The 23,629-nt window shown below is 42.7% G+C and overlaps 1 pseudogene; it reads left to right on the forward strand.

The window, feature by feature from the left end:
- Positions 1–6,006: 6,006 nt before the first annotated feature.
- Positions 6,007–18,242, forward strand: LOC142854055 (uncharacterized; annotated as a pseudogene).
- The last annotated feature ends 5,387 nt before the right edge of the window (positions 18,243–23,629 follow it).

Raw genomic sequence — 23,629 nt, forward strand, 5'->3', positions numbered from 1 at the left:
GCATAGCTTAGGACATTTGAAAGGGCTGAGATGGGGACAGTAGTTTTTTGTTGTCGTTTCGGTTTTTGGCTTTTCGAAACAGGGTTTCTCTGTAGCTTTAGAGCCTGTCTGGAACTCACTCTGAAGAACCAGACTGGCCTCGAACTCAGAGATCTGCTTTCCAAGTGCTGGGATTAAAGGTGTGCACTATCACTGCCTGTCTGGGGACAGGTTTTCAGTTTGCCAACAAACAGTATAGGTCTGAAGGTGAGGAATTTCCTTGATGCCAACTGCAATGTATGATAATATCAAACTTGGGGACAGGCTAGTTGATTTGTTTCTTATGTATTTGGCACTATATTTCTATTTGTGGTTGTACCTGTTGAACTCTGCCTTCTTTCAAGGGTTTGGTGCACACACGCGCGCGCACGCGCACACACACACACTATGTTTTGGGATGCTGTAAACGCCTTAAGATTAGATTAGATTTATTATTGTAGAGCTCTGAGACTGTATGCAAAACTCCGGAAGAGTACACTTCCCAGGTGGCACTGGACTCAGGAATGTGAGACCTAGGGATATAATGACACACAGCTGAGGGTGGCAGTTCCCTTATCTAGTAGAACACACCCAAGAACTGTTACTCTGTAGTGGATAGAAGAAAAAAACAATATGGACTCCAGATCATCTTTTACTAGTTTTTGTTTTTTTTGTTTTTGTTTTTGTTTTTCGAGACAGGGTTTCTCTGTGGCTTTGGAGCCTGTCCTGGAACTAGCTCTGTAGACCAGGCTGGTCTCGAACTCACAGAGATCCGCCTGCCTCTGCCTCCCGAGTGCTGGGATTAAAGGCGTGCGCCACCATCGCCCGGCTGTTTTTGTTGTTTTGGATGGCCATAAATATGAGTGCAGAAGGCAGGGGACTTGTGGGAGTAAGTGAGGACAAAGCCAGAGAGATACGCTAAATTTTTAATTCAGTATACAATATAAACAGACAGGTGGGTGATGATGGTGCACACATTTAATCCCAGCACTCGGCAGAAGCAGGCAGATCTCTGTGAGTTCGAGGTCAGCATGGTTTACAGAGCGAGTTCCAGGACAGCCAAAGCTACAAAGAGAAACCTTATCTCAAAAGAAAAACAATAATCTAAAACTGTAACAACAAAACAAACAAAACCCAATATAAACAACAATTTCCATGAAAAGAACAAATTCAACTTTAACTTTTAATAAATTGGAAAATTGCATTGAATAAGTTTATTCACTTATTTTATTCTTTTATAAAAACCTTTTGGGGTCAGCAAGAGGGCTTAACTTAAAGGCGCTTGTCTGAGTTCTATCGCAATCATAAGGATGCACTCATAAGTTGTCCTCTGTCCCCAAACCCCTATAAATCAATAAATGATAAAAAAAAATAAGATGAGTGAGATTGCTCAGCAGATAGAGGTTTTTTTTTTTGGTTTTTCGAGACAGGGTTTCTCTGCGGCTTTGGAGCCTGTCCTGGAACTAGCTCTGTAGACCAGGCTGGTCTCGAACTCACAGAGATCCGCCTGCCTCTGCCTCCCGAGTGCTGGGATTAAAGGCGTGCGCCACCAACCAGATAGAGGTTCTTGTACACAGGCTGACGACCTGAGTTTGAATCCTGGATCCTATAAATTGGTAGGAGAGAACCATACCCAGGAGGTTTTCTTTGACCTCCATGCAGCCACTTGAGCTCGCTCGCGCTCTCTCTCTCTCTCTCTCTCTCTCTCTCTCTCTCTCTCTCTCTCTCTCTCTCTCCCCCTCTCTCTCCCCTCTCTTTCATTAAATAAATAAATAAATAAATAAATAAATAAATAAATAAATAAACTTTACGGAATTGTGACTGCTTATATGTACATGTGGGGCATGCTGGCAGGGTTATGACTTCAGCTTTGCTATTCCCATGCGGCTCTTCAGCGGCTGTGTAGTTGAATTCCACTTCTGGACTGTTGCCAATGTTTCTGCATGGTTTCAAGACTGTCAGTATTTTTAGTAAAAGTTAAGGAATGTCAAATGACTCCTACACAATGTGAGCATTTGGGGTATCTTTTTTTTTTAACATCTTCCCCCCCTTTAAAAAGTAAAAGTAAAGGAGGGATTTTTTGGTAGGTGTGACTATGTGTCATCTTTATTAAACAGAATAAAAGCAGGGCTGGTGAGGAGTCTCAGAGGGTGAAGGCTCTTGCTCCTTAGCCTGACAACCTGAATTCAATCCTGAGATCCATGTGACTGGAGAGAACTTTGGCAAACTATCCTCCAACCTCAGCGTGCACTTTGTGGCATCTGTGTCCCCCAACGTGTGTTCAAACAGAAAATAAATATTAATAAAACTTAAAAGTAGGGCTGGAGAGATGGCTCAGAGGTTAAGAGCATTGCCTGCTCTTCCAAAGGTCCCGAGTTCAATTCCCAGCAACCACATGGTGGCTCACAACCATCTGTAATGAGATCTGGTGCCCTCTTCTGGCCTGCAGGCATACATATAGACAGAATATTGTATACATAATAAATAAATATTAAAAAAACTTAAAAGTAGAAAAGTAGCATTAAAGCTTAAATTGAGTGTATGTACCCAAAGCACCAAAGTACCTTTTTAATTATTGTTTATTATTATTGCTGTTGTTAGTTTCTTTTTTTTTTTTGTTTTGTTTTTTTGAGACAGTGTTTCTCTGTGGTTTTGGAGCCTGTCCTGGAACTAGCTCTTGTAGACCAGGCTGGTCTCGAACTCACAGAGATCCGCCTGCCTCTGCCTCCCGAGTGCTGGGATTAAAGGTGTGCGCCACCACCGCCTGGCTTGTTAGTTTCTCTGTATAGCCTTGACTGTCCTGGAACTTGCTCTGTGGACCAGGATGGCCTCGAACTCACAGAGATCTACCTGCCTCTGCCTCTCACATGCTGGGATTACAGGTGTGTGCCACCCCCCCTTTTCTTTTCAGTTTTAAACTTTATGAATGTTTTGTCTACATGCATGTATGTGTACCATGGGCCTGCAGTACCGCCAGAGCCAGAAGAGGGCATCAGATCCACCTGGAGCTGGAGCTGCTGATAGTTGTGAGCTGCTATATGGTGCTAGGAACTGAATCCAAGTCCTCTGGAACAGCAGCAAGTGGTCTTGACAGTTGAGACATCCTTCCATCCCCTAAAGTATCTTTTATCATCATCCTTGTCATCACCATCACAGCAATATTTGGTACCCTTTGACTATTTTCAGTGTTTTAGGCATGTGTTAAACAGCCAGGGTTGGTATCAGATTGGAGATTACTGTGCACTGTTCTCTTAAGATCATCTTTCTATTGTGAATCTTGGCTTTCTAAGTTCTTCAAATATATTTTCCATCTCTCTCTCTTTTGAAAATATTTCTCTTTAAAATATCAAGAGGAGGCTGTTGTCCCCACCTTCATGTAGCCCTGGCTGTTCTGGAACTCACTTTGTAGACAGAGTCTTACGATGCTCGACCTTAGTTTTACTTATTTCTAGCCTGCTTTTCTTAAGTTATCCTGTCTAGCTGGGCAAAGGTGGCGCACGCCTTTAACCCCAGCACTCGGGAGGCAGAGGCAGGCGGATATCTGTGAGTTCGAGGCCAGCCTGGTCTACAAGAGCTAGTTCCAGGACAGGCACCAAAGCTACAGAGAAACCCTGTCTCGAAAAACAAAAAACAAACAAACAAACAAAGTTATCCTGTCTACTTTTTGCTTCTGGGCTTTTATCTTTCTTTCTTTTTTTTTTTTTAAAGATTTATTTATTTATTATGTATACAACATTCTGCCTCCATGTATGCCCACACGCCAGAGGAGGGCGCCAGATCTCATTACAGATGGTTGTGAGCCACCATGTGGTTGCTGGGAATTGAACTCATGACCTCTGGAAGAGCAGCCGGCGCTCCAAACCACCGAGCCATCTCTCCAGCTCTGGGCTTTTCTCTTTCTATATACCTTTCTTAACTTCTCACTTTGTGGCTTGCTGTGTAGCTGGGTGGCTGGCCCCTGATGTCCTCTTCTCCTTTTTTTTCTTTTGTTCCTCAATCGCCTCTTCCCAGATTTTCCCCTTATCTATTCTCTGTGCCCGCCAGACCCACCTGTCCTTTCTCCTGCCTTGTTATTAGCTGTTCTGCTTTTAATTAGATCAATCAGGTGTTTTAACACAGCTTCAAGTAAAGTGAAGTGAAGTAACACAGCTTCAGAGTTAAACAAATACAACATAGGGGCTGGAGAAATGGCTCAGTGGTTAAGAGCACTGACTGCTCTTCCAGAGGACCCGGGTTCAATTCCCAGCACCCACATGGCAGCTCACAACTGTCTGAAGATCCAGTTGCAGGGGATCTGACACCTTCACACCAATGCACATAAAATAAAGTTAAATAAACCATAAAAAATATTTAAAAAAATACAACATAAAAGAATGCAACTCATCTTTGCATCATTAAATAAATATTCCACAGCATAAACAGATGTAACACATCTTTAACTAATATTTCACAACAGTAGACCTCAAACTCACAGAGATCCTCCTGCCTCTGCCTCCTGAAAGCTTGGATTAAGTGTGTGTGCCACCATGCCCAGCAGATTTTTTTCTTTGTCTTACAGTTTCAGGAAATAATACATTTTTTTTCTGCATGCTACCCTGATGTATTCTTTTATTTATGACTGTGATCCATTTAAAGCCCAACTCAAATATTCTCATTTTTAAACCACAATCCAAACATCTTTCATCGGAGAAAGCTTTTGTAACCCCACTGTGATCATCTTAATTGTCAACTGACAAAATCTAAAAAAATCCAGGGAGTCCCAAGGAGGGTGATCTAGTTCAGTTTGGCCCACAGACATGTCTGTGAGGAAGTATCTTTGATTGCATTTATTGAGTTGGGAAGAATCACTCACTGTGGGTAGCATCATTCCCTAGTCAGGGACTCCTGAGCTGTATAAGAGTGGAGGGAGGAGGGACTGAAAAGAAGACTCGGAGGTTAAGAGCAAGGGCCACTCTTGCAGAGGACCTGGGTTCAACTTCTAGTGTACACATCTGTATAACTATCTGTAACTCCAGTTCTAGGGGATCCAATGCCATCTTCTGGCCTCTGTGGGCACCAGGCACACAGGGGATATACAGGCATACAGACATACATGCAAGCCAAATATGCATATACTCAAATTTAAAAATTTAAAAAAAAAAGAGGAGAGAAGGTAGTGAACTGAGCACCAGCAAGTATGTGTGTATTACTTGTCGCTCTGCTCTTGAGTGTGGATGTGACTAGCTGCTTCCAAAGTCCTGCTGCTTTGACTTCCTTGCTATAGTGGGCTGTGGTCCAACTGTGTGCTAAACTAAATCTTTCCCCATGTTGCTCTTGTCAAGGTATTTTATCATAGTACCAGGAAACAAAACCCTGACACCCGCAGTTCTGATTAATTACTTTATTGCCAACTGTCATCAATTGTGCTTTTAGAATGTTTATTTTGTTTATAATCACGCTTTTTATCGGGATGGTTATGAGGTTAATTTTCCACATGAGATAACGATTTACACAAAAGGAGAAACAGTGCAATACAAGAGAAGATGTACTACCGTTGATCTCTAGCACCTGCAGTATGCCTGGAAAGTAGTAGACACTCAATTAACATTGCCCAAGAACGGATTGTCATCCCTGGACCTTCTAAGTAAATGCCTATAGCTTGAATTCGAAAGCTCCTTGTTTTGGAGCTGAGTCTACTTTGGAGGTAATTCACGTGACTCCAATAGGTGTGGCAGAGGGTGCTGTTTAACATCTTGGCTTGGGTCAACAGGTAGAGCTATGGGAGAAGAAAACCCAGCCGCCATTGTTAATGGCTAGTAACTACCTCTGGTTGGGGTGGAGGATCATTCACTTCAAGGCTATGTATCACCTACACAATGGCTAGGAAAGCTGAAAGATCAAGTTTACAACAAAAAATTCTGAGACCCAAAGGAACATTCAAAATCTTCTTTTAGATTTTGTCCAGTAAGGACTTTCCAGCCGCCATTCTTGTGCTCAGTGGTCAAGCGCATGCGCAATGCCCACTTCCAAACCTTATGTGCAGTTGCATCTAGTGTGATGGGCAGAGTTTGCACAGCTTTTGTCACTGGACAGGATTGGGGGGAGGGTGGTGACGTTGATCAGCTGAACGTAAGTCATAGGCCTGTGTTTCAGCCGGAAGGGAGGAGAGTTAAAATTCTATAGAGAATGTAGGGCCATACTGTATAAGAATAATAGGCAATGGGGCTGGAGAGATGGCTCAGAGGTTAAGAGCATTGCCTGCTCTTCCAAAGGTCCTGAGTTCAATTCCCAGCAACCACATGGTGGCTCACAACCATCTATAATGAGGTCTGGTGCCGTCTTCTGGCCTTCAGGCATATATACAGACAGAATATTATATACATAATAAATAAATAAATATTTTTTAAAAAAGAATAATAGGCAGGGAAATTTTTATGAAAATAGTCAAAAGATCTGATACTAAGTAGATAAAGTGAATAATATCAGCTATAAACATTTATTGTGGGAAATACCAATGATTTCTTTGGCTCAGTCCTTATGAGTCTTTGTTTATACACTGGTTATCCCACTCCACCCTGTGTAGTATGTATGTATACATGTTTTACTTTTCACCCTGAAAGGAATTATGTTTTATTTATCTTTGCATTCCTTTAGTAACCAATAAAATTCCTTGTTTATTATCAACTGGGAAGGGCTTTGGGCTAGACATTAATATCTGTTGTTAAGAGCCTACTGTTGAGAAATGCTATGAATAACTGCATGTTCTACTAAGTTACATTTTCAATGGATCTTTCTATTCTAAATATTGTGATATAAAAATTTTTTAAAAAAGAGAAATTTAAAACTAGGGCGTTCATATTCAATACATAACAAAGAAATTCTTGATGTTTACAATTCTTTAATCTTGAATTCTGAAGATTAAATAATTGCGGATTTTCTAAGTCAGTTCATCACTGGCATTTTCGTTTCCACAGTCACAAGGGACCCTGAAACAACTGTTTACCCTGCCTCGCTTTCCAGTGCCTTCACTCTTTATCATATGTTTTTCTATTAGACTAAAGAGAACAGATCGTTTTTTTAACTTGAATTCTTAGTGTTTAGCTTCAGCTTGATAAAAATACTTAAATGTGTGTACCAAGTGAAAAATGAGGTTGCTAAAGGTTAATGCCTTAATGCTTTTAATAACTATCAGCAGCACGCCTGCGTCTCGTCAGAGTGCCTCTCACCCAGTGTGGCAGGAGCCAGAAGTGCTCCTAGAGAGGATCCGTTGATTCAGTTAAAAAAAATAGGAACAGTCAAGGCAAGCGTTCGTCTCCGTAGATAATTTTGAAATGCCCATTCAGACTCTGGCATTAGAATAAATAAAAGTGCCTGGTTGTTATAAACAGTGCATTCAAAATGTGAGCACTCTCCCCCTGAGACTCAGAGCCTAGGCTGATCCAGCCCTGCCCATCACACAAAGCAAGCTGTCAGTGCCCCCAAAAGAAAGCTCCCAGCTGTGCAGAGACACAAAAGGAAAGAGAGAATGCTGCCTGAACCAGGAATCACGTGCATTTCTACACCATTCTGCCAAACACACGATTGACTAGGGAACACAATGAAACGGCAGTAGTAACCAGCTTTCTATAAAGTATACAAAAGATCTCATAGTCTAAAAACGAAGATGCGATTTCTAAGTAAAATGTCAGGATCTCAAATTCTCACTGATACTATTCAGCTCTTTAAAACACACAAAAGCAGTTTATTTGGTCATTTCATCCCGTGGCTTTTGTTTCTAAGGCGAATTCTCTTAATATGTGCTCTTATATTTCGATTTTATTTTTTCTTTTTGTCTGTGTGTTTCACCTGCGTGTGAGTGTGCACCACGTGCGTGCCTGTACCTGTGGAGGTCAGAAGGGAGTGTTGGATTTCCTGGAACTGGAGTCGCAGATGGGTGTTAGATGCCAGGTAGATACTGGGAACTGGACCCCAGTACTCTGCCAGGGCAGCTAGTGTTTTTGACAGCTGAGCTATTGTTACAGCCCTGTTAAGTGCTTATATACTTTTGACTACTGTTTTGAAAAAGGCAGTATTCGTTTTCCTAATTCTATAGATGGAAAAACTGTACTGCGATTACATTAGAAAATTTACTAGCCAGGTGGTGCTGGTGTATACCTTTAATCCCAGCACTCGGGTGGCAGAGACAGATGGATCTCTGTGAGTTTGAGGCCAGCCTGGTCTATAGAGCAAGTTCCAGGACAAGTGGTGGTTAAAAATCTTTTTATTTTAAAATGTGTGTGTGTGTGTGTGTGTGTGTGTGTAGGGTGTAATAATGGCTCCATGATTAAAAGCACGTATTGCTAATGCAGAGAACCCTGCTTAAGTTCCCATCACTAACATGGTGACTCACAACCATCCGTAACTACAGTTCCTGGAGATTTGATGCCTTCTTCTAACTTCTACAGTCAACAGGCATGTTTGTGGTGCACACACATACATACAGGCAAAACACTCATACATGTAACAAAAAAACCTCCAAAACCCTTTTGTGAAGGTGTGTGTATGAGTGTGTGTGTGTAGGCCAGAAGTGGGTGTTTGAGTGTCTTGTAACACTCTCCACTTTTCTTTTTATTATTATTGTGCATGCATGGTGTGTGTGTGTGTGTGTGTGCTGTGTGGAGCATGCCACCATGCATATGAGGTGGTCAGAAGTCAGGTTTTTGGAATCTGTTCTTTTCTCCCATCCCTATCTATGTCCATGGAACACAAACCAGGTTGGGAGGGTTGCAAGGCAAAGTGTTTTACCCACTTACCATCTGGCTTGCTCCACCTCGTTTTTTTGGTGCAGTGTTTTTTACTGGCCCCATTGCTCACGGATTGGCTAAACTGTCTGGACACAGTTCTCCTTATAGGTACCATGATGCTGGCTTCATCCAACACTGGGGATTTGAGTTTAGGTCATAGTTCCAGTCTTCACGCTGATTTCATTGATATGTTAGGAATATATATGTAAAAAACCACTAGATCAATTTCATTAAAATGTCATCTCATGTTATTTAGAAGCCATAGTCTTTTGAGTCATTTTGAAAATGAAGACAGTTTTTGAGGGTGGGGACATAACTTGATGATAGAGCACTTGCCTAGTATGTTTGAGGCCTTGGATTGTATCTCTACTACTACAAAAGCCACTCCCCAATAACAACAGCAACATTCCACTTAGCGTAAATCAAACAAAGTAACCCTTAATAGTTTGAAAACTATTATGTGCTGGTTAGGTTTTTGCGAGTCATCTGGGAAGAGGGAATCTCAGTTGAGAAAATGCCTCCATCAGACTTGACTGTAGACAAGTAAATGGTGGCTTTTTTCTTGGTTGTTGTTGTTAATGATTGATGTGAGAGGGTCCAGACCACAATGAATGGTGTCATCACTGGGCAGATGATCCTGGTTTATAAAAAAAGCAAGTCAGTGAGCAGTACCTCTCAATGGTCTCTGCTTCAGTTCCTGCCTCCCGACTCTTGCCCCTTTTCAGTCTCTGCCCCGAGTTTCCTCAATGTGGACTGGAATTGAGAAATGCAAGCCAAATAAACCCTTCCCTCCCCAAGCTGCTTTTGGTCAAGAAGAAATCAGGTAGAAACATCCTTGACATTTCCATTGATTATTCTGAAAAGTCTTTATTATTTTAATGTAGTAGGAACAAGATGAAGTGAAGAGGAAGAGGCTGGTGAGACGGCTCAGTAGGTAGCAGTGGTTCTCATGCACCCGGAAGACCTGAGTTTGATTCCTGGACCTCATGATAAGAGGAGAGAACAAATTCTAACATAGGGGCTCAGGCCGGGCAATGGTGGCGCACGCCTTTAATCCCAGCACTTGGGAGGCAGAGGCAGGCGGATCTCTGTGAGTTCGAGACCAGCCTGGTCTACAGAGCTAGTTCCAGGACAGGCTCCAAAACCACAGAGAAACCCTGTCTCGAAAAACCAAAAAAAAAAACAAAAAAAAAAAAAACATAGGGGCTCATGCTGTGGCAAGCACACACTCACACTCCAACAAGAATAATTAATAAAATGAAAAATTGAAGAAGAGGAAAATATTTCAGAAGATGTGTTGTGGATTCAACAAGCATTTATTGATTATTATTTACACAAATGTTTTTGTAGTAAGTGCCAGGGAAATAAAGATGGTCTCCTTTATAAAATACACATAACTCATTAGTTTAGACAAGTGTAAATGGAGACATTGCACAAACAAATTGCTAACTGCTAGTGTTCAGTTGTTCTCCTGTACAACTAGGATAAATAGACCTTGAGTTCCAAATGGAAGAGCTGGGTCATGAACTCCTTAACTGAGTGTTGCTTCTAGGGTGCTAGAGGCAGCTCAGCTGGGTGTCACAGTGACCATTCTTCCTCATTCACACATATATATTGTGGTCTATTACTTTAACTAGGCAAAGATGTGTTACATTTGTTTATGCCGCAGAATATTACTGTAACTGTGTAAAGGCATGTGACATTTGTTTATGCTGTATTTGTTTAACTATGTAAGATCTGTTGCTGTTTCATTTTGCCTGCTCTAAGGCACCTGAATCATAATAAAAGGTTGAACGGCCAATAGCTAGGCAGGAGAAGATAGGAGGGGCTGGCAGGCAGAGAATAATTAGGAGGAGAAATCTAAAAAGAAAAAGAAGAAAACAAGGGAGAAAGAGAGGGAGACCTGTGGGGCCAGCCAACCAGCTACACGGAGTCGGACATACAGAAGGAACGAAAGCTAAAAAGCCCAGAGGCAACATATAGATGAAGAGAAACAGGTTAAGTTATAAGAGCTAGCAAGAAACAAGCATAAGATAAGGCCAACCATTGATAACTAATATTAAGTATCCGTGTCATAATTTGGGAGCTGGTTGACCCAAGAGAAAAAGCCTGGCACACATCTATTCCTTTTTACAACTTTGAGCTCACCATGAGGCAGGCCCTGTAGGTCCTGGAAACTCAGTCAGTCATGAAGAAGATAGAAACCAAGAGACTGATGAAACAACAATGAAAAAAAGGAGCATGATTTGATCTCCATCTATATATTGGAGCTTATCTCTTTTTAAAAAACATTTTTTAAAATAACATTTATTAATGTATGCGCGCACATCTGCACATCATGGTGTGTGTTGTACATGGAGGACAGAAGATAATGTGTAGGAGCTGGTTCTGTCTTCCACTATGAGGACTCTGGGGATTAAATTCAGTTATCCGGCTTGGCAGCAAGTGTCTTTACCAGTTGAGCCATCTCATGCCTTTTTCTTACTCTCTGGTTACAGATTTGTCCCTTAAGCCAGCCAACTGTGATAATGAACTTAAAAAAAATAGCTCAAAGGTCACACTAAGCTGGTGATCAGTCCCTACTGCTACGTGGACAGAGCTCGCCTCTCCTTATTATCTCATGTGTTCTGAGCTACACTGCAATATTTTCCCTTATCTTAAAATACTAATGCCCTTAACCTTATACGATGTTAAACTTTGGGGGAAAATAATCACAGTAGTGAAGCTTATTTTCTTACTCATTACTAAAACTTGGTAGCATTCTCAAATCCAAGCAAATAATTTTTTTTTGTGGTTTTTGGTTTTTCAAGACAAAGTTTCTCTGTGTATCTCTGGCTGTCCAGGAATTCACTTTGTAGACCAGGCTGTCCTTGAACTCACAGAAATCTGCTGCCTCTACTTCCTGAGTGCTGGGATTAAAGGTGGGCATCATTACCGCCCAGATATAGCAAACAAAATTTTATAACTGAAAATTTAGTTTTGTTTTCTAGTGTATACACAACAATTTTGCCGTGTAATCTCATGAGAAATGTGACTTTCTGTTTTTTATCTTAGAAATACATCTTAGATTAAGAAATATATCTTTTAGGTTTTCTTTAACTTTAATTGGAAATTAGCTGCGTAGAAAACAAGGTCTTGAGAGTGGCTTGATTAAGTAGGGAACCCCATTTTTGTTGCTCACATATGTAGACAAGCAGCCAGAAATGCAGCCTTTCACGTATTGCGTAAAAAGGTTCTGTCAAATTATTATTCTTGTATAAAAGAACTCAGACAGACTGCTGGACAGTTATGCCAAAAGAAACATTGTGGGTTTCCAGAAAACAACACAAAATAACTTAAATACTCATGTAATTAGGAGAAGCCACTTCTAACAGTCTATGGCTTGCCCAAATCTTGTTCTTTGTTTAAATTCTGTGTGACAAGCTTTTTATTAATGATTGGTGGTTTCTGTTGCATTAATGAGGTTGATAATGGTTAATTACTAAAGTGGAATAAACAGCTCAGACTCAGATTAAGATTGGAAAGCCAATTATATAGAAATGATCCAGCTGTATTTAATATGGTTTCCTTTCACTATTAAAATCCTCTGATATGTTTCAAAACACTTAAGGAAAAAGCCAGCTAAATCACTTTAACTCTGATTCACAGCGTTTTGTTTAGCATTGGAAGTTGCATCTAGTTTTGTTTTCAAGTCCACTGAAATAACTTTGAAACAAAATGGAATCTGCTTGAGTTGAACAAAAGGTGAACCAGTATTGTTAGATACGTCCTTTCTGGTTACTTAATATGAACTGTCTACAAAGCCTGGCTCACAATAAAAAAAATTCAACTAAGATTTATAAAATATAAAATTAACCATTTAAAAAGTGTCTTTATTTTTATTCTGTGTATGAGTGTTTGCCATGTGTGGGTGTTTTGCCTGTTTTTACTATGCATGTGCATGCTTGGAGCCCTTGCAGGCCAGAAGAAGGCTCCCCTTCAACTGGAGTTACAGATGGTTAGGAGTTGCCATGTGGGTGTTGTGAATCCAATCTGGCCTGTTTCTTTCTATCCAGAGATGGTTTCCATCTTTTGAATTGTGTTGTTAAGAACATGTAGCATCTATTTTAAGCTTTTTTGGTTATATTTCTAGGAGTGGAACTGCTTAATCATAGAGAGATTCTATGTTTAGTTGTTTGAGGTACCTCCAAATTGCTTTTGAACATTTTGCATTCCTATCAGTAACACTGAGCTTGTAATTTGTCTTTATTCTTTCCTGGTGCACATCCTATGGGCTATAAAGGAACCTCACTGTAGTTTTGATCTAGAGTCCCCTAGCTGCTAGTGGTACTGAGCATATTCTTACGGGTGTGCATTTTTCCATTTGTATATCTTTAGAGAGATATCTATGAAAGTTCTCTAACCATGTTATGCAATTAGGCTGTCTTGGGGCTGGAGAGATGGCTTGGAAGTTAAGAGCACTGGCTGCTCTTTAAGAGGAACCAGGTTTGATCTGCAGCATCCACACCAGGTGGCTCACGACTGTCTGTAACTCCAGCTCTGGAGGATCTGACACCCTCTTCTAGCTCTTTCAGGCACTGTGTGAATGTGGCTCTCGTATACATAGATAAAAATAAATAAAAATCTTAAAGAAAAATTAGATTGTCTTTGTTTTTGACAGTTCTTTAATATTCTGAATATTATTATTTGCAAATATTCTCTTAGTACCTATATCGTCTCTTCTCTTTATCATATTTTAAATGTTTTGGTTTTTAATTTTTGTTTTTATTTTACGTATTATTCTCATTATTTTACTTTCTTTGTGTGCATGAGTTCAGGTGTGTGTGAGCCATGGTGTGCATGTGGAGGCCAAAGGACAACTTTTGCAGTTAATTCTCCCCCTGTGTGTTGTGAGGATCTAATTTAGGTCATCAGCCTTGCAGATCAGGCGCTTTTACCAGATAAGCCATCTTTCTGGCCTAGGCTTTCAGTTTTGATGACATTCATTCTCTCTACGCTTACCTTTGTTGTTCACATTTTAATTGTATAACCAAGAAACCATGTGCACATACAAGAGCACCTTTGTCTTTTCTTCTAAGAGGGCCACAGTTTAGCTCTTAATTTTAATAACTATGAGGTGGGCTCCAATCTTGGTTTTTGGTCCTTGCACTGTGTTAAAGCAACTACTCTTTCTCTGGTGAGTGGTCTTAGAATACCTGGTAGAAATCAGTTCAATCTCATTCTGGGGGAGACTGTCTTAGTCACTTTCCTGATGCTGTGGCAAAACACCATGACCAAAGCAACTCAGAAATGAAAGCATTTGAATAGGGCTTACAGTTTCAGAGGTTCAGAGTCCGTGGTGGGAGAGAAAAGACACGGTGGCAGGAACTGCTGAGAGGACACATTTTGATCTATAAGCAAGAGGCAGAGAGGGATGAGAAATGGCATCAGTCTTCAGATGCCTCAAAACTCACCCCAGTGACACACCTCCTCCAACAAGGCCACACCTCCGAATCCTTCCTAAATGGTTCTGCTTGCTGGGAACCAAATATTCAAGCATAGGAACCTACGGGGCTCATTCACTTTCAAACTACCACAGGCAGAAGGAAGAGTTTGTTTTGGTTTTCAGTTTAAGAAGAGATACAGTCCATCATGATGAGGAAGGCATGGGGCAGGCACCTTGTCTACCCTCTGGGAGTTGGCTCTACTCAGTTTGTGCTGTGTCTAGTATTATTGGTTGATCTTCCTTTTAGTTTAAGTAGAGGCTTTTAAATCTTGTTTGTCTTTTCAAACAACCATATTTTTTTTACTGATCTTTTGTATTTTTTATTTGGCTTCCATTTCATTAATTCTAGCTCTTTTTATTCTTTCTTCCCATCTACTAGTCTTGGGTTTGCTTTATTCTTTTTTTTTAAGGCCATGGATTTTTTTATTAGTTAATTAATTATGTATACAATATTCTGTAATTGTGTATGTCTGCAGGCCAGAAGAGGGCACCAGACCTCATTACAGATGGTTGTGAGCCACCATGTGGTTGCCGGGAATTGAACTCAGGACCTTTGGAAGAGTAGGCAATGCTCTTAACCAAGGAGCCATCTCTCCAGCCCGGGTTTGCTTTATTCTTGTTTTCCTTCCTTCTTTCCCTTCTTTCTTCCTTTCTGCCAGCCTGGAACTCACTGTGTGAACTAAGTTGCCCTTAAACTCACAGAGATCTGCCTGCCTCTGTCTCCTGAGTTCTGGGATTCAATGCATGAGCCACCAAGCAAGGCTTTGTTTTTGCTTTCCTAAGAAGTTGGGCTGCATTTCTGCATTATTTGTTTGAGATCTCTCTGATTTGTTAATGTAAGCACCTCTTGCTGTAAACATTCCTCTTGGGTTGTGTCCCGCAGACTGTGGAAAGTGGTATTTTCATTTGGTTCTAGAAAGTTCTATGTCCACTAATTTTTCCCCTCAGAATATGTTGTTATAGCTTCATATATTTGATTCTCTTACTGTTGAATTTTAGTTTTTCTTCTGATTATTATCTGACATTATTATTAATATCTGATAAGATATAATGAATTCTTCCATTTGTTTTATATTTATAATGATTTATTTTATGGTTTAGAATGTATTTGTGATGACTATTCTGGTTGGCAACTTGGCTATATCTGGAACTAACTAAAATCCCAAACTGAAGGACACAGCTGTGAGGGTTTTGGCTCAGTTTTAAGTAGGAATGTCTGCTTCTAGTCCTGACCTTGAGGTGGGAAGACATTAATCTAGACCACGCCTTCTGCTGGAAGCCTAGGTAAGGACGCGAAGAAGGAAGCATTTGCTCTTTGAAAGAAAGGCTACACTGGTTCATGGCAAAAGGGAATCTCAGTCTGTGAATCAGTTTCCAGATGTGAACCAGTGTGCAGACCCAGAACCCTTTGAATGAAGGGACAACCAGGTTCCTCTAAGGAAGGACCTTGATAAAACACCTAAAAGTTTTACAGTTAGTCTCTCTCCAGTCTTTCCCCAGAGGGATCTATGGCTTTTTACAACTGTACACAGGGGGAAAAGAAACAAACAAACTTTCCAGGGTCTATTGGATGCTGGTTCTGAATTGACACTGATTCCAGGAGACCCCAAGAAACACTGTGATCCTCCAGTTAAAGTAGGGGCTTATGGAGGTCAGGCGATTGATGGAGTTTTGGTTAGTCTGAGTCACAGTGGGTCCAGTGGGTCCCCGACTCATCCTGTGTTTATTTCTCCAGTCCTGGAATGTAAAATGGGACAGATACACTTAGAAGTTGGCAGAATTCTCACACTGGTTCCCTCACATGTGGAGTGAGGGCTATTCTGATGAAAATGCTAAGTGGAAGCCTTTAGAATTGCCTCTGCCGAAGAAAATACTGAATCCAAAGCACTATTGCATCCTTGGTGGAACTGCAGAAATTGGTGTCTCTTGAAAGATGCAGGGGTGGTGGTTACTACCACATCTCCCTTTACCTCTTCTATCTGGCCAGCACAGCGCAGAAGACAGATGGATTGTGGAGAATGACAGTCGACTATCGGAAACTCAGTCAGGTAGTGACTCCAATTGCAGCTGCTGTACCAGATGTGGCGTCCTTACTTGAGCACATTACCACACCTCCTGGTACACAGAATTGATCTAGCAAATTCCTTTATCTTAGTACTTGTCCACAAGGACCACCAGAAGCAACCAACTTTCAGTTGGCAAGGTCAGCAGCTTACCTTTGCAGTTTTGCCTCAGTGATGTATTAACACTCCAGCCCTGTATCCTTAGTTAGAAGGGATCTCCATCATCTGTCTCTTTTGTAAAATGTCACACTGGTGCCCTATATTGATGACATTATGCTGAGTGGACCAAGCGAGCAAGAGGTAGCAACCACTTTGGACTCATCGCCAACACTCATATGTACATCAGAGGATGGGAAATAAATCCAACCAAAATCCAAGGACCCTCTACCTCAGTGAAATTCTGAGGAGTCCAGTGGTATGGGGTGTGCAGAGACATTGCTTCTGATGTGAAGGGCTAAGTCATTGCTCCTGGCCACTCCCACCAAGAAAGAAGCACACCATTTAGTGGACTTGCGTGAGTTCTGGAGCTAGCACATTCCTTACTTGGGTGTGTTACTTTGGCCCATATACTAAGTAACTGTGAGAGCTGCTAGCTTTGTGTGGGGCCTGGAACAGGAAAAAGCTCTTCAGCAGGTCCAGGCTGCTGTGCAGGCTGCTCTACCACTTGGCCCACATGATTCAGCAGACTTGATGGTTCTTGAGGTGTCAGTGGCAGCTAGGGATGCTGTTTGGAGCCTTTGGCAGGCCCCTGTTGGTGAATCAGAGAGGAGATCACAGGGATTTTGGAGCAAGGCTCTACCATCATCTGCAGACAACTATTCTCCCTTTGAAAGACAGCTCTTGGCTTGTTATTGGTCCTTAGTGGAAACTGAATGTTTGACAATTGGCCACCAAGTTACCAGGCGACCTGAGCTGCCCATCATGAGCTGGGTGTTATCTGACCCATTAAATAAAACAAATAGGACATGCACAGTGGCGATCTATTATCAAATGAAAGTGGTATATATGTGATCGGGTCTGAGCAGGTCCCGAAGGCACAAGCAAGTTACGTGAAGAAGTTGCCCAGATGCCTATGGTTTCTACCCCCATTACAATGTTGTCTGTTGCCAAGTAGGCACCTCGGTCCCCCTGGGGTGCTCTCTATGATCGGTTCACTGAGAAAGAGAAGAGTAGGTGTGGTTTGACTGATGGTTCTGCACGCTATGCAGTTGCCACCCAGAAGTGGACAGCTGCATCATTCCAATCCCTTTCTGCAACAACCCTGGAGGATACTGGCAAAGAGACATCTTCACAGGGGTCCAAATTTCGGGCGGTACACACAGTCATACGCTTCCTTTGGAAGGATAAATGGCCAGATATGCAGTTGTTCACTGATCCATGACTGGAGCCAATGGATTGGCTGGACGGTCAGGGACTTGGAAAGAGCATTACTAGAAAGTCGGGGAGAAAGACATCTGGGGAGGAAGTACGTGGCTAGATCTCTCCAAATGGTCAAATGATGTGAAGATACTGTATCCCATGTAAATGCCCATCAAAAGTGACTTCAGCTGAGGAGGCGTTCACTAATCAAGTAGATAGGATGACCCGTTCTGTGGACAGTCAGCCTCTTTCCCCAATCATTCCGGTCATTGCCCAAAAGGCCCATGGACAAAGTGGCCATCATGGCAGAGATGAAGTCATGCATGGGCTCGACAACATGGACTTCTGCTCACCACGGCTGACCTGGCTACAACTGCTGCTGAGTGCCAGAAGGTGGTTAATGTTTTGAATCAATGTCCAGTATATGGTGTGGTTTCTCCAATAGCCAGGGTCCTTGGGTCCAGGAATCAAGGGGTGGAAAAGGGAATCGTTCTACTCACTATCACCCCTAGGGACCCACTAGGAAACTTTGGCTTCCTGTTCCCACGACCATAGAAGTTTTGGTTTCAGAGCAGGGAGTGCTCCTGCTAGGAGCCACAACAAACTTTCCATTGACTTCCAAGCCAACAGGCTAGGGAAGGATTAACAGTGTTAGGAGGGGTAATTGGTCCAGATTACCACGGGGAAACTGGATTGCTTTTCTGCAGTGGAAGGAAGATTACGTCTGGAATGCAGGCGATTCCATCCTTGCTGGGGAGATAGAAGATGGAGCTGATTCACCTTTTCCTCTCAGGCTTATAGTTTATCTGATGTGTGCGTGGGGGTGGGTGGTGGGTGGGATGGGAATAGAGAGTCCAAACAGGCCAGACCAGAAAGGACTGTTGGTATGCTAAGCCTGCCCTGCCCTACTTTTCCAGCCAGAGCCCTTGTGCTACTGTGGCTGCTGCTGGGATGGAAGCCTGCCAGCGTTGACTCTGTAGGACCTACAGTGCGGCAGGTGTAGCAGCTGCCCTCAAACTGTCTGTGCCTACTAAGCCTGTGGACTAGCGGGTTGGGCAGAGGTGTGCTGCCACTGGGCCTGTGGGCGTGAGAAATGCCCGAGCCGCAGCTTTATGTCATCAAGTGTCCCTGGAACCCTGAGAGTGAAGAGAGTGAAGATTGTAGTCAGTAGGGGTGAGATGAGGCCTGGGCACTCAGCTGGCCTGCTGCCCTAGGGCTAAGGTTTCTTTTTTTTTTTAATATTTATTTATTATGTGTACAATATTCTGTATATGTGTGTATGCCTGAAGGCCAGAAGAGGGCGCCAGACCTCTTTACAGATGGTTGTGAGCCACCATGTGGTTGCTGGGAATTGAAGTCAGGACCTTTGGAAGAGCAGGCAATGCTCTTAACCACTAGAGCCATCTCTCCAGCCCAAGGCCTAAGGTTTCTTATCCCGGCTCTGTTTTGGATGTGCACAACCGGTGTCCCCCTTCCCTTCTCGGAGGTGAGGACCAGTTTCCTGCTGAAGGCACCTCTGCTTCCCTCTTCAGTGTCCCCATGCCTCTCACTGTGTGGACTTAGCTAAGGCTGTAACTCTGTGTCCAAGTTACAAGCATGTTGACTCTCAGTGTGGACGATCACTTCACCAGTCTCAAGCCCCAGTAGAGGCCTTTGGGGCTTGGAGATGTAAAAATCACAGGGGTTTCTGCCAGGCACAGTTTGACTCTGAGATTCTCTGAAGATGGGTGCCCTCTGTGACACAGAGCAAGCCAGGATGTTTGTGTGTGTGTGTGTGTGTGTGTGTGTAGGGGTTCTCATCTGTCTCTATTGAACAGATCACCGATGTCTTGTTGGTTTTGTTGTTTTTTGAGACAAGATCTTTTGTCTTAAACCAGACCACAACTTGACATCCTCTTGTCTAAGTCTCCTACGTGCTGGTATTACTCAAACGCCATCCTGCAGTGTGCATGGACTGGCTCTCCTTTTGCATGGTGGCAGGGACCCTCTTCTCTCCTGTTTCCCCTCGAAGCTTGTTGTTCCTTATGCAGATTTAAAGCCCAGCATTCCTGGTTTTCACCTGGCCCCTAACTATACCCATTTGACTGTCATACTCCCGAGGCTTCTTTACCTCTCACATCGTACAGCTGTGTGCTTCCTCCGTGTGTTGTTCGAGACTCTTCAGCTTTGGTGCCCAGTGTCTCCAACCTGCCATTTTAGCCAGTCTCTGGTAATATAACTTTACTCTGTATGATTACTCAAGCTTTCCAAGAGCTCCTGTAGGGCAGTGGTGGTACACACCTTTAATCCCAGCACTCAAAAGGCAGAGGCAGGCAGATCTCTGCGAGTTTGAGACCAGCCTGGTCTACAAGAGCTAGTTCCAGGACAGGCTCCAAAGCTACAGAGAAACCCTGTCTCTGGAAAAAAATAAAGAAAGAGAAAAGAGCTCCCTTGGACTTATTTCCCAACAGTCCCGGTGCCCAATCTTCAGCCGCTCACTTCCAGTCAGGCTCTGATCGCTCTTAGAGCCTTAGCTCCGGTGCTATACTCACCCCACCCCTGCAGGAAACCTCAGGGAAGAGGAGCCCTGGGGTCCCACTTACATCTGCAGACGTGGCTCTGCTTGGGCTCACCTCAAGCTTTGTTACATACGATAAGAGAGCATGAGGTACTGGATCTATACCTTTTTGCTGTGTAGGGATTGAGTCAGGAGCAAATTTTAAGTCACAGGAAATCGCAGAGAAGCAGGTCCAGGTGCTGTGTGCCAACCATGCCTTCAGCTGTTACATCCAGATCCTTCCCATATATATTGCTTTGTTTAGTTTTTGCTTTTGTTTTCCGAGACAGGGTTTTTCTGTAGCTTTGGAGCCTGTCCTGGAACTCACTCTGTAGACCAGGCTGGCAGCTGGCCTCAGACTCATGGAGATCCAATTATTTCTGCCTCACGAGTGCTGGGTTAAAAGGCATGCACCACCACTGCCCTGCTTCCTTTACATATTCTTATTTCTGTGTGTATGCATGCATGCATATGAATAGGAATTCATTCAAATATGACTGTATATGAAGTTCATATGTATAAAAAGGGCTTCTTGTGGGAGTCAACATTCTCCCTCTGCCATGTAAGTCTCAGAGATAAAACTTAGGTCATCAGGTTTGGTAGTATGCACCTTTACTAACTGAACCATCTTACCAGCCATGTATGTATGTATGTATGTATGTATGATGTATGTATTTAAAGACTGTCTTTGAATTTGTACTTCTACCATCTTCACCTTCTGAGTGATAGGAGATAACAGACATGTGTCATTGTTGTAATGATTTAAATAAAATGCTGCAGGTCCCCAAGTGGCAGCAGTGGTCAGCGAAGGCAGCCAGTCCAGGCAATGAGCCCCCAAGTGGGCTGTGGGTCACGAGAGGCAGCAGATCCCAGGCACAGAGGCACATGGTGGGTGAGAGACCTCGGCATGAAAAGTGGTAGCCTTGGCAGGTAAGAGACTGATGGATAGGCACACCATGCAGAGTAAGTGGGTACTTATTTAGTGGGTTATGGAAGGGAAGGGAAGGGAAGGGAAAGGGAGAAGGGAAAAGAGAAGAGAGAGGGAGAGAGAGAGGGAAAGAAGGAGGGAGGGAGGGAGGAGGGGGTGGAGGAATGGAGTCATGGCAGCAGATACCTCTTCAAGAAAAGGAAAAGATGGGCTGGAGAGATGGCTCAGTGGTTAAGAGCATTGCCTGCTCTTCCAAAGGTCCTGAGTTCAATTCCCAGCAACCACATAGTGGCTCACAACCATCTGTAAAGAGGTCTGGCGCCCTCTTCTGGCCTTCAGGCATACAGATAGAATATTGTATACATAATAAATAAATAAAAAACAAAGAAAAGGAAAAGACTTGGGCTGTAAGCAGGAAGGAGTGGGTAGGTAGGGCTTGTCCCTTAAAGGAACAGAACAGACCATTACAATTACTTTGTATTACCTTCATACAAAAACAAACAATTCTTCTCAGTAGAGATTGAAATTGATAATTACCAAAATAAAATAATTTGGAAGTTAATACTTATGTTTTTGTATTAATAATTAAAGTTCCTTTTAAAAAATAATTTTGTTCAACAAAGAAGTGTTCCTGTTGAATGTGGTGAGGCTCACACATAATCCTAGCACCAGTGAGGACGACACAGAAAGATCATGAGTTCAAGGACAGCCTAGACTTTGTCTAAAACAAACGACAAACAAAATGGGAATGAATCAATATAAATAAATATTTATGAAATTAGACATTGTTTTAAAAGCAAACCAAGGACTATAAGTTCGTTATTTTTTTCAATGTTAGGTATCCATTGAGGCATTGTGGAGGTCCAAAAATTGAGCCTGTTTCTACCTTGTTTAAAGGTCAGAGAGTTTCAGCTGGTTCAAAGTCGTTGACTGGAGTGGCTACACACCCTGACCTGGGTAGGGTGTAGTTGCTTTGTGTTTTTGACATTAAGATGGCCCACACAGGTAGATCCACTCCACCCTGACCAAAGGTCAGGAAATTCTGTCTTACCTCTTCTCCTTCTTTTGAAATAGGCGGTTTGACCTAGGGAATGGCTGCCTTTAGGATACTTGGTCTAGGGTGGGTTCACTGCCTAAACAACAGAATGCTTTTCCCACGGTTTAATGACTTGATGTCTCAAGTATTGAAGCAAATAACTGTTCTAGTTGCCCTTTGTATCCTGTTAAGGCTATCTTTTGTCTTCTTCCCTTTTTGTGTTGGGGTATAAATGATGGAGGAAGGTCATTGGTTAAAATAAAAGAAGCTGCTTGGCTCTCATTGGTTAGGAGATAGGTGGGAGGAGTAAACAGAACAGAATGCCGGGAGGAAGAGGAAGTGAGGGTCAGACTCCGCAGCTCTCCTCTCCGGAGCAGACGCTTCAGAGAGACGCCATGCCCCAGCTCCAACCCAGGATGGACTTAGGCTAGAATCTTCCCGGTAAGACCGGTGCTCACAGATTATTAGAGATGGGTTGATTGGGATATCAGAATTAGCCTAGAAGAAGCTAGATAGGAATGGGCCAGAGCGGTGTTTAAAAGAATACAGTGTCCGTGTAATTATTTCGGGGCATAAGCTAGCCGGGCAGGCGGCTGGGGGTTGGGGCCGCAACCCCGCTGCAGCTTCATATTACTACAAATAAAAGTGTACGGAAATTTTTTTTTAAATATTTATTTATTATGTGTACAATATTCTGTCTGTGTATATGTCTGCAGGCCAGAAGAGGGCACCAGACCTCATTACAGATGGTTGTGAGCCACCATGTGGTTGCCGGGAATTGAACTAAGGACCTTTGGAAGAGCAGGCAATGCTCTTAACCACTGAGCCATCTCTCCAGCCCAGTGTACGGAAAATTAAACGTGGCAGACTCAGTATTCTGTTTTTTTTATAAATATTTATTTATTTATTATGTATACAATATTCTGTCTGTGTGTGTGCCTGCAGGCCAGAAGAGGGCACCAGACCCCATTAGAGATGGTTGTGAGCCACCATGTGGTTGCTGGGGATTGAACTCAGGACCTTTGGAAGAGCAGGCAATGCTCTTAACCTCTGAGCCATCTCTCCAGCCCCAGTATTCTGTTTTATTATTTTTCACTCATGTCTTCTTATTCCAATCCCCAAGCCCCTACCCTGGTAAGTGGTATTTTTGTCGAAGTTGGTCTCTGACAAAGCATTTTATTTATATGTATATTTTATTTCCCTGGGAAAAGAAGTCCAGCATTTTCCATCCTCTGTGTTTTCATTTTGCTTCTGCAGGGTTCATGATGCCCTTGAGGTGGTGCGTATGAAGAAACCATACAGTCAAGGCAGAAGCAGACCACGCGGCTAGATATCTAGGTCTTTTGACTACACCCTAAATCTGGGGCTGATCATTCTACACCTGTTCCACCTGCCTGTGTGGGTCACACAGATTTTCCCACCTCTGTTAATCAGTGATTTCA

This window comes from Microtus pennsylvanicus, chromosome 7 (assembly GCF_037038515.1).
Source record: "Microtus pennsylvanicus isolate mMicPen1 chromosome 7, mMicPen1.hap1, whole genome shotgun sequence".
NCBI lineage: Eukaryota > Metazoa > Chordata > Mammalia > Rodentia > Cricetidae > Microtus > Microtus pennsylvanicus.